Genomic DNA, 10,278 nt, shown 5'->3' on the forward strand with positions numbered 1-10,278 from the left:
AGAAAAAGGCAACGACTGGACATGCATAAACCACCCAAATGAAACACAAACAAAATTCCTGTAAGTAGCAAATACATTCACACAAGGCACACTCTAAACAATTGAAGAGAATGTATTTCAAAAACAATTTAATATATATACAAAATGACAGGTATTGTGTTAGCGCAACCATAGCTGATGCCACAACTTCTGTAACCGTTACATTATTTGATGAAGCAGTTTCTGCGTTGTTACAAACCCAATGCACTAACTTTGTAATAACAAAAGGATACAATGACCCGCTTACAATTCCAGAAGAACTAGAAGCAACAAAAAGCCATACAAAAATCTTCAAGCTCAAGTTCAATGGTCAACCTAATCCAAACAAATCACAGTTTCTGTCAAATCACATTTTTACCATCTCTTCATCAGAGCTCGATGCTCCACCTGAAGGTAACTAAACTGTTAACTTACACCAATATTGCAATGACTAAAGCAAAACATTTAAATGTTGACAAATGCAGCCAAAGAATCATCAAAAACCGAGCATGTGGCACATGTACAAAAGCCCAAAAACAAAAGCGAATCAGGTAAATACAATACTTTCTCTAAACATAAAAAAGTACATATATTCATTAAAGTGCTATTAATAAAATCATGACATATCAACATTTTTCTTTCAAGGTGGGGACAAAAACAAACAGAAGAAGCTAAAATCCATAATCCAATGAGGAAAGGCACACCACCTCATATCCAAGCAACAAGTATTTTACCAATGCCATGTACATGTACATAAATAATGGAACAATTGTTGTCCAAATTTCGAATGTAAATGATGTGCGAAAATATATATATAAATAAAACACAAGTCGCAACTAAGCATTAAAAACCAAACAATCTATCCTAGTTCACACAAACGGCAAGTGTACCGGTCGCGTATAGCACAGATGAGGAAAGTCCGGATATCGAACTCGAAGACACGTGAAAACGTTTATAATCACTAAACTCTAACCAAGACTCACCAAAATATTTAATTGATTTTTTTTAGATTTAATTTAACTACTTAACTTAACTAAGTGAAAACTTTTGACAAAACTTCGGAAACTTTGACTGCAGTGATAAAAACGTCTACCTAGGTAAGAATCATATTGAAGGAGATGACAAAATAATGGATTGAAAACTCTCACGACACCGGTTCTAAAGGATGACACAACTAAGGTTCGCTCAAGAAGGTCAGATCACCTCTCGGTCTCACTAAAAAACTCTAACTTATCTTAGTTGATTTTAAGAACAAACCGAGAAAACAAATTATTAACGTGTTCTAATGCCGACTCACCTCTCGGTCTCACCGACACACTAGCCTAATGGAAACGAATACTACGCAACCAAGGATAGAGGAACAATTCAACTTAACTTAAACTAGACCAACTAATCGCTCAAACACCCAAACCCGACAAGAACAAAACCCGCTCTCGCGCGATCTTAATTCTAACAAGTAAAAGTAATGAGACGAGTTTACTTCTTATCACCTCTCGGTCTCTAAGAAGGTGTTTCGCAACTGATTTTATCTAATTAATTTACCCACTTATCCCTACGGTTGTACTTCCCGCAAATAAACCCTAAACACAAAGTAAAGAGCCTTAAACATGCAACAACTAATCAAAACCGATTCAATTAATTAAAGCACGAGGTTATTAGGTATAATCAAATAAAACACAGCCACTAAACACAATCTAATTTACTGTTAAATCAAACTTTACATTAACAATTTAAGCCATGATCATTAACAATCCATATTACTAGTCTAAACCTAATAATATTCATCAAACCTAGGTAGAACAAACAAGATTAGCTACTCATTAAGTTTGGACAGCAGCATACATTCGAATTAAACATCATATAACTCATCATAAACATAAGAAAACTCATTCAATGATCAAGAACAATCAAACACTAATCAATCTCTAAGTAACTTTCAAAACAATCCAACAAAAAGATCAAACTAAACAAGTTAGGGTTCTTGAACAAGAAACAAAGTTTAAAGATGATTACTTAAGGTTTATGAGCTGAGTTTATGAGTTTAGATGATGCCTAGCAGCTGCACAAGACTCTCCTTGGTGTTCTTCTTCCTCTCCAGCCGTCACAACCACCAAACCCTAGCCGCCAAACTCTTTTTCTTTCTCTCTTTGCTGCTGCCGATCCCAAGTTGTGGGCAGAATTGGGGCTGCTGAATTTCGGGATTTGTGGCTGGATTATTGCAGAAAATTAAGTTAATTAACTTAATATAATATCATGTAAGGCTTCTAACTTGTGGGCTTGGGTCGGGCCTTGAGTTGTAGTTTTGAAACTTAACCAAAAAGGCCCATAGAATCTTCCAACTTAACTCTTTTTTCACCATCTTTCATAAACCTACAATTAACATTTAAACTTTGTAAATTACTGCACTTAACCCCCAATACTTTCATAAAATAAACAATTAAGCATAAAAACCATGATAAAATCATAAGGAAAGTAAGTGTGTTTTACAACACATCAAACATCTCCACACTTAAGACTTTTTCGTCCCTGAAAAAAGATTTGACTGCAGTTGGATCAGAATCGGAAAATCATAGTCAAATCAAACATATAGGTTAGATTTTTGTAACGATTCCGGCAAATCCAGGTATACCCTAGCCGGTATATACTATTTACGTGTCATTTAGTATTGATTATATGAGTTATAGTACGTGTATACGAGTATATATGATTCATAGTACGAATCATACTCGATTATATAGTGAATCGTACTGGAATTACAATTAACCAATGAACGATTATTGAAACCCGAACGAATCGGGAATTACATTATAGACGAAATATATAATGTTTAGTGATGTTTACGAAGTATTAATGCTTCGGGATAAGTGAATTATAGCACAGAAAAAGGATTTCGATTTATTAGTACGTCGGTACGATAAACGAAACCTTTAACATCAAACCAAGCAAGAGACGATCAATCAAGCCGAAAAAGATGCACAATTACCGACAATACAATGTTTTAAGTCATTTAATGTCATGGGTTAAGTTTTTAAAGTTTTTAAATCAGTTTTATGTAAATTTTATTTTAACCCGAAAAACGACCATTTTATGCTCGTTTTAAGCCGAATTACGGGTTTAAACGAGAAACGAACTGAGCCAGATTATCCAAAACATTATCCGGATTACGGAAATCCGAATATGTGGCTAATATTGAAGTTGTGGGGCCCACCCCCCACCTTTACTTGGACCGATCGGCCCTATGGTTGCATAATATCATTCCATTTCTTTTTTTTACAACAAAAACTCTCTCAAATCTCTCAACTCTTTCAAGTGTTCATCCAAACTCATCAATTTTAACCAAGAACACAAGGTATAAGCATGTTATAATGCATGATCTTTGGTGTTGATTTCTTTATTTTGAGTTGTTTTGCAAGAACAAGAGGTTCCAAGTGAAATATGGGTGAAAACCCGAGATGGAACCGATCCTTGCTAGATCAAGTGATGTATACAAATTATACACGGGATCTTGATCCAAGAAACGAGTTAAAAGTGTCAATAACGAATTTTTACGGTTAGAATCTTTGAAAATGAATTTCCAAGTGAAAGACGGGTGAAAACCCGAGATGAAACCGACTCTTGCATGATCAAGAGATGTATACAAGTATACAAGGGATCTTGGTCCGAGAAATGAGTAAAAAGAGTCGAGAACGGATTTTTACGGTTAAAACCTTTGTTTTTATATCAAAACCGACACTATGAAAGAAATGTTTTGATTGTTGGTGTAAATTGCTTGGTATAGTGTTATTGTGCTTGTAATTGTTGTATCTAGTGGCTAGCAAATGCTAGAAACCAAGATCTTTGCGATCTAACGCTAGAAAACACAAGATAGTTCGGTTTTCGTGTGATTTAGTGATTTTGGACAGATTGTAGAGTGCTTAGAGTCGGGTCATGAAATTTCACAGAGATGATCTATACATGAAAATATGAGATCTGTGAATTTTTGGTAATTTTTGGATAAAAGATGAATATTTGGTGAATTTAATGCTCGGTTTTGGCCAAAAATGGTGAAAAATAGCTAAACTTGATGAAAAATTCTGGAAAATTTAGGATAAGCTTTTTATAACATATAAAAGTCACACACAAAATTTGATCTCAGTTGGAGAAGTCTAAAGGGGCTTTTCGGTAAAACGAGTTCTAGGGCTTTCTAGCTCGATTTTTGTGAAAATGGCTTGAAAAATGAGTTTTGGGTTCTGGAAAAATTCCAGGGAGTTATGAGGATGGCAGGGATCATTCCGGAAAAATTTGGGACTTTTCTAAAGTCTCTTGGTATTTTTGACATATTTAGTGTTTTAATAGTGTTTAAAAATAGATAAATAAATGTAAATATAAAAAAATAAATCTGGAAAATTTTTAATAAATTTATTACTGTCAAAATAAGTTTTGTACAAAATTTCAAGACCCGAGACTAAACGGGTAATTATTTGTGCTAAAAAGAACATAAAAACAAATTTTTAAAGCTTAAAACGTGTAAACCGGCAAAACTCGCATAAGCGAGCTGACTGGTATATAAAAACCTAAAAATAGACCATTTTCATAATACTAAGTAAATTAAATAAACGAAAATCATCCGAAAATAATTCGGATGATTTGGGTAATTTCACCCGATTTTACTGTTTCCGGCACCTAAATGACGGAAACGGGCCCCGCGGCCAAACGGGGTGTCCAAACCGAGTTCTAATTTCATCACGTTAACTAAAGTAACAGTCAAACACCATTTTTGGGTCGGGTGTGAATAAACTCATTTTTGAAACTAAAAACGGATGACCGTGCTAGGCACGCAAATCAAGGAAAACATAAAAATGATAATTTTGACCGTCCGTCTCTAAGTAATGGCACAATCTGAGTCCTTAGGAGTGTCACGGGGTTAACATTGTCCCCGGATCGAGTACAGTACTGGGTTAACAATGTCCCCAGATGTACCGATTAACACGGATTTAATTTATGGGAATTATATAGTAACGATTAGATATTATATTACAGATCCAGGCTTATAGCAGTTCATTGTATCACGTCCCGACTCACAGAAAGGTGAGTTTTCACGAGCCCCTTTTACTGAACTGTTTTAAATATTTTCCCGGGGCGGAAAGCATGTATTTATTAAAGTATTTAAGTACATACTGATCGTATGGAAACACTTGTATATTTAAATATATATATGGTTTGATGCATTGAATATATAAATTGTTTATCGTGTGGGATTGTTCTGGGGTAACATAGTTCCCAGAGGTTATTATTATTGTTCTGGGGTAACACAGTTCCCAGAGGTTATTATTATTGTTCTGGGGTAACATAGTTCCCAGAGGTTATTATTGTTCTGGGGTAACATAGTTCCCAGAGGTGATTATTGTTCTGGGGTAACATAGTTCCCAGAGGTTATTATTGTTCTGGGGTAACATAGTTCCCAGAGGTTATTATTGTTCTGGGGTAACTTAGTTCCCAGAGGTTATAAATGTTCGGGGGAAACATAGTTCCCCGCATAACTACATTGTTTAATAAATGATTATTAAAATGATCTGTCAGTGTTTATGTAAATTAGTGAAACTCACCAACTATTCGTAGTTGACCCGTTTTCTTTACATGTTTTCTAGGTATGCCCAAGTTGGAATGATTGATATGTGCTTAATGATCTGTGCTACTTGTTGGAAGCTTGCTGATCTATATTTTGTAATGAATATATTAATGTCTTATCGGTAAAACTCGTGTGTAACACCTAGACAGTAACGAATTAGCAACAATGTAATATGATATAAATTAATGTAGTGGTATTTTCTTTATAAGCAATGCTGTTGATATCAGATGTGTCTGTTGCATCCCGTGTACGTTTCCGCTGCGGTTACGGGGTGTTACAGAACTTGGTATCAGAGCCATTGGTTATAAAGAATTAGGATGTCTTTAAAAGATACCTAAAATATAACCAGTAGCTCAAATATTATAGGATCTGAATATCAACTAAATATATATTGTGACGAGATAGGGATGAACTTGGGTGGACAAGTGGGTTATTATGGTCCGGAACATAATAACAGACTTGTCTACACGAGGGAATTCAAGGAAAGTCACGAGGGACTTTAATAGGTAAAATTGGCAACATATGTGCAAATATGTGATAATATTGTTATGTAGTCAAGTTGTATAAGTAAGTGCATATTAATTTGATTATGATTTACACTATGGGAAGAACTATATGTTTGTTAACTTGTGTGCAGGTAATATGTCAAGAACCCCCAGTGCGTCGTTCGAGGAGGACCCGGAGGAGGTCAGCTCCGGGGACTCCGGGAGCCCTCTTGTAGCATCCAGCACCGAGCCTTCCGAGGCTAGCTTGAGGAATTCCTGCCAGTCCTCCTCAGCTAGGATGGCCAGATCCCCGACCCCACCCGCACCACAGGTCGCTCTTGCACCTCCTGGATTCGGACCACGCCTCACGGCGCGGATCAGTATTCCACCGGTCCGACCTATCTCGCCCCCACCTAGACCTGCTACTCGTAGGGGCGAGTCCTCTAGCTCTCGTCCCGAACCTGCGACTCTACCAGTGTGGGGTCTCCCGAGGCAGGAACGGGATGCCGCGGCCTGGCTCCGAACGCTCACCGAACAGGTGAACGAGCACTCCGCCGCCTTGACGGTGGGGGTCCAAAGGAGAATGTACCTGGGCGATTGCATACTGGATCATCAGTATGCAATTGCCCAACTGAAGAGGGAGTGCTCATACTCCCAATGGATGCTTGACAGGATGGAGAGTCGGGTTCGGGTTCTGATGGCGGTGTTAGTGGTGCTGGTGGCGATGATGGTGGGGTTGGTTTACCACCATGTTTAGTTGTTTTGGGTTTGGGGATAGACAGGGACTATTTTTTTTGATACTCTGTGTAAGTAGTTAGTGGTGATACTAACACGGAGTGAATCTTGTTTAGTTATGATACAACCACTGGCTCCTAGGGTGGGTCTCTTTTGGGGCATATCTTTATAGATACTTTTGGGTATCATTCAAGCACTGACCCTTTTACAGGTTATGTCGAGATGATACCGACATAGGGCCCTTGTATTAAAACTTAGTTGTGTAATGTTGACTGGAAAGTATGTAAACTGATGTTTGTGTAATATGTATCAATGTTTACTAATGAATTAAATATGTATTGTGTTTTATAATTTGAGATGGTATTGATTAAATGTATTTCTTGATGTTGTGTAGAATGGCACCGAAACGATCAACGAAAATATCGGAAGTAGATGTGAGCCGTTTGATTGCTCAACAGTTGGAGGCGGCGATACCGGATATAGTATCGTGCATCGCCGCCAGTATTAACAACTCGACCAATCCAACCCCTCCGAGCAATCAAACGCCCATAAATACTGACGGGGAACAAAATGCTAATCCTCCAAGGAATGATAACACTATTCCGAGTAATGACGCACCGCCTAGGGTGGTCGTTACTGACAGCAATGGCCCTATACCTACGGTGGAGACAAACCGTACTGAACCAATTCGTGCATCCAGGGGATGTTCGATCAAGGATTTTATGTTGTGCAAGCCATTAGAGTTTAGCGGGTCTGAAGGACCGAATGGGTTAGTTAAATGGATAGAGAAAATAGAATCAGTGGTGAATATCAGCAACTGTCCCGAGGATTGTGTCGTTAAGTACGCCACCTGTACATTCACCGACCATGCCTTGACATGGTGGAACACCATAGTACAGACTCGAGGTCAGGCGGCGACAAACCACATGACCTGGACGGAGCTTAAGGCTCTTGTGTTGGAACATTTCTGCCCAAAGAATGAATTGCAGAAACTGGAAAATGAGTTGTGGAATCTGGAGATGAAGGGGGCGGACCACTTGGGTTATACCAATCGGTTTAATGAACTGTCACGATTAGTACCGTGGTTGGTCACCCTGGAGACGAAGAGGGTGGAACGTTATATCTGGGGACTTACTCCAGTAGTGAGGAGTATAGTCAACGCGGGGGGACACCAGACGTATGAAAGTGCAGTGACACAGGCTGGCATTGTCACGTATGATTTCTTGCGGAGCGGATCACTAAAGGTGACAGGAGAATCCGCTGGGGGAAAACGGGGTACACATGATCATAGAATCCAGGAAAAGCAGCAAAGCAAACGAGCTAGGCCCGCTGCCCAGAGCTATGCCATGACTAGTTCGGGCGGAAGGCAAGAACCGCAGAAGGGAACGTTTCCTAAGTGCGGGAAATGTGGTTACCACCATAGTGGCGTGTGCAAAGAGGTGGTGTGCCACCGGTGTGGCAGGATTGGACACTACGTACCAAATTGTAAGACAAATCTGAACAACCTGAACCGACAACCGCAACCTATTCGTGCGCAACCATTTAGAACTCAACTAGCCCGACAGCAGAACCCGCAAGGAAACCAGATGGTGACCACTAGCCGTGCTTGCTACGAATGCGGCAGCACGGATCACTTCAAAAGGAACTGCCCGAAACTGAACCAGGGAGGAAACGGGAGACAACTCACGGGTCAGGCATCGTCATCCAATCCGGCGCGAGGCCGAGCATTCGTGATGGGGGCGAACGAGGCACGCCAGGACCCCAGCGTAGTGACAGGTACCTTCCTCGTCTCTGATCATTACGCTTCTGTATTATTTGATACAGGCGCCGATAGAAGTTTTGTCTCCGTTAGATTCCTTTCGATAGCAAACCTTCCTATTGGCGAAACCATAGAACCTTACACCGTAGAAGTCGCTAACGGTAAAACCATGATAGTTAATCGGATAGTTCGGAATTGCCCTTTTACTCTGAACGAACAATCCTTTCTGATTGGCTTGTTACCGGTAGAATTGGGTAGTTTTGACGTGATAGTGGGAATGGATTGGTTGGCACGTAACAGGGTAGAAATAAACTGTGAAAAGAAAACCGTCAAGATCCGGGTGTCGGATGACGAGGAGGTATTAGTGCATGGAGAAAAATCCGGCACCATGATACCATTTATATCCCACCTCAAGGTGTTGAAATATATACGTCAGGGAGGTGTGGCGTATCTAGCGAGCCTGACGGCCGCTGATTCTGAGGAAAAACGGGTGGACGATATTCCCGTGGTACGCGAATTTCCACAAGTTTTTCCAGAGGAACTTCCTGGATTACCGCCAACCCGACAGGTCGAATTCAGAATCGATTTGTTACCTCAAGCTGGCCCTGTTGCTAAGGCGCCCTACCGACTTGCACCATCCGAGATGCAAGAATTATCCAACCAGTTACAGGAATTGTTGGATAAAGGATTTATACGTCCCAGTTATTCCCCGTGGGGTGCACCTGTTTTATTCGTGAAAAAGAAGGACGGGAGCCTTAGAATGTGCATTGATTACAGGGAATTGAACAAGTTGACAATCAAAAATAGGTATCCTCTCCCCCGAATCGATGATCTGTTCGACCAACTACAAGGTGCGAGCTACTTTTCAAAAATAGATCTTAGATCGGGATACCATCAGGTTAGAATTCAGGAGGAGGATATCCCAAAAACTGCATTCCGGACTCGCTACGGCCATTACGAGTTCTTAGTTATGCCTTTTGGGCTAACAAATGCGCCAGCAGTATTCATGGATCTCATGAATCGAGTCTGTAAACCCTATCTTGACAAATTCGTCATTGTATTTATTGACGATATTTTGATATACTCGAAGAGTAAAGAAGAGCACGAGCAACACTTAAAGTTAGTTTTAGAGCTCCTGGATCAGGAGAAGTTATTTGCAAAATTCTCCAAGTGTAACTTCTGGTTACAAGAGGTGCAATTCCTCGGTCACGTTATAAACCACCAAGGAATACACGTTGATCCGAGTAAGGTTGAAGCAATTAAGAATTGGCAAGCGCCTAAATCTCCAAAGGAAATCCGCCAATTCTTAGGCTTAGCTGGATACTATCGTCGATTTATAGAGAACTTTTCCAGCATCGCCCAACCTTTAACCCTCCTGACTCAAAAGGATCGGAAGTATGAATGGGGTGAAGAACAGGAAACGGCGTTTCAAACGCTAAAACAAAGATTGTGCCAAGCGCCAATCTTAAGTCTCCCCGACGGAGACGATGGTTTTGTCGTGTATTGTGACGCATCCCGGAGAGGGTTAGGATGCGTATTGATGCAAAATAGTAAGGTTATAGCCTATGCGTCTCGACAATTAAAAGTTCACGAGAAAAATTACACTACTCATGACCTGGAACTGGGAGCGGTCATCTTCGCACTTAAAATCTGGAGGCATTATCTCTACGGTA

General features: G+C 39.9%; 1 long non-coding RNA gene across 1 annotated transcript; it reads left to right on the forward strand.

Annotated features, from left to right (window-relative positions):
* Nucleotides 1–560, forward strand: LOC143583156 (uncharacterized). Its single transcript, XR_013144107.1, has 3 exons — nt 1–60; nt 152–432; nt 504–560. It is a non-coding gene; the product is annotated as an uncharacterized LOC143583156 (long non-coding RNA).
* Nucleotides 561–10,278: the final 9,718 nt, after the last annotated feature.

The sequence above is a fragment of the Bidens hawaiensis genome, unplaced genomic scaffold, assembly GCF_021521415.1.
Source record: "Bidens hawaiensis isolate Kalapana, Puna unplaced genomic scaffold, B.hawaiensis_p1.1 tig00032149_1, whole genome shotgun sequence".
Lineage (NCBI taxonomy): Eukaryota > Viridiplantae > Streptophyta > Magnoliopsida > Asterales > Asteraceae > Bidens > Bidens hawaiensis.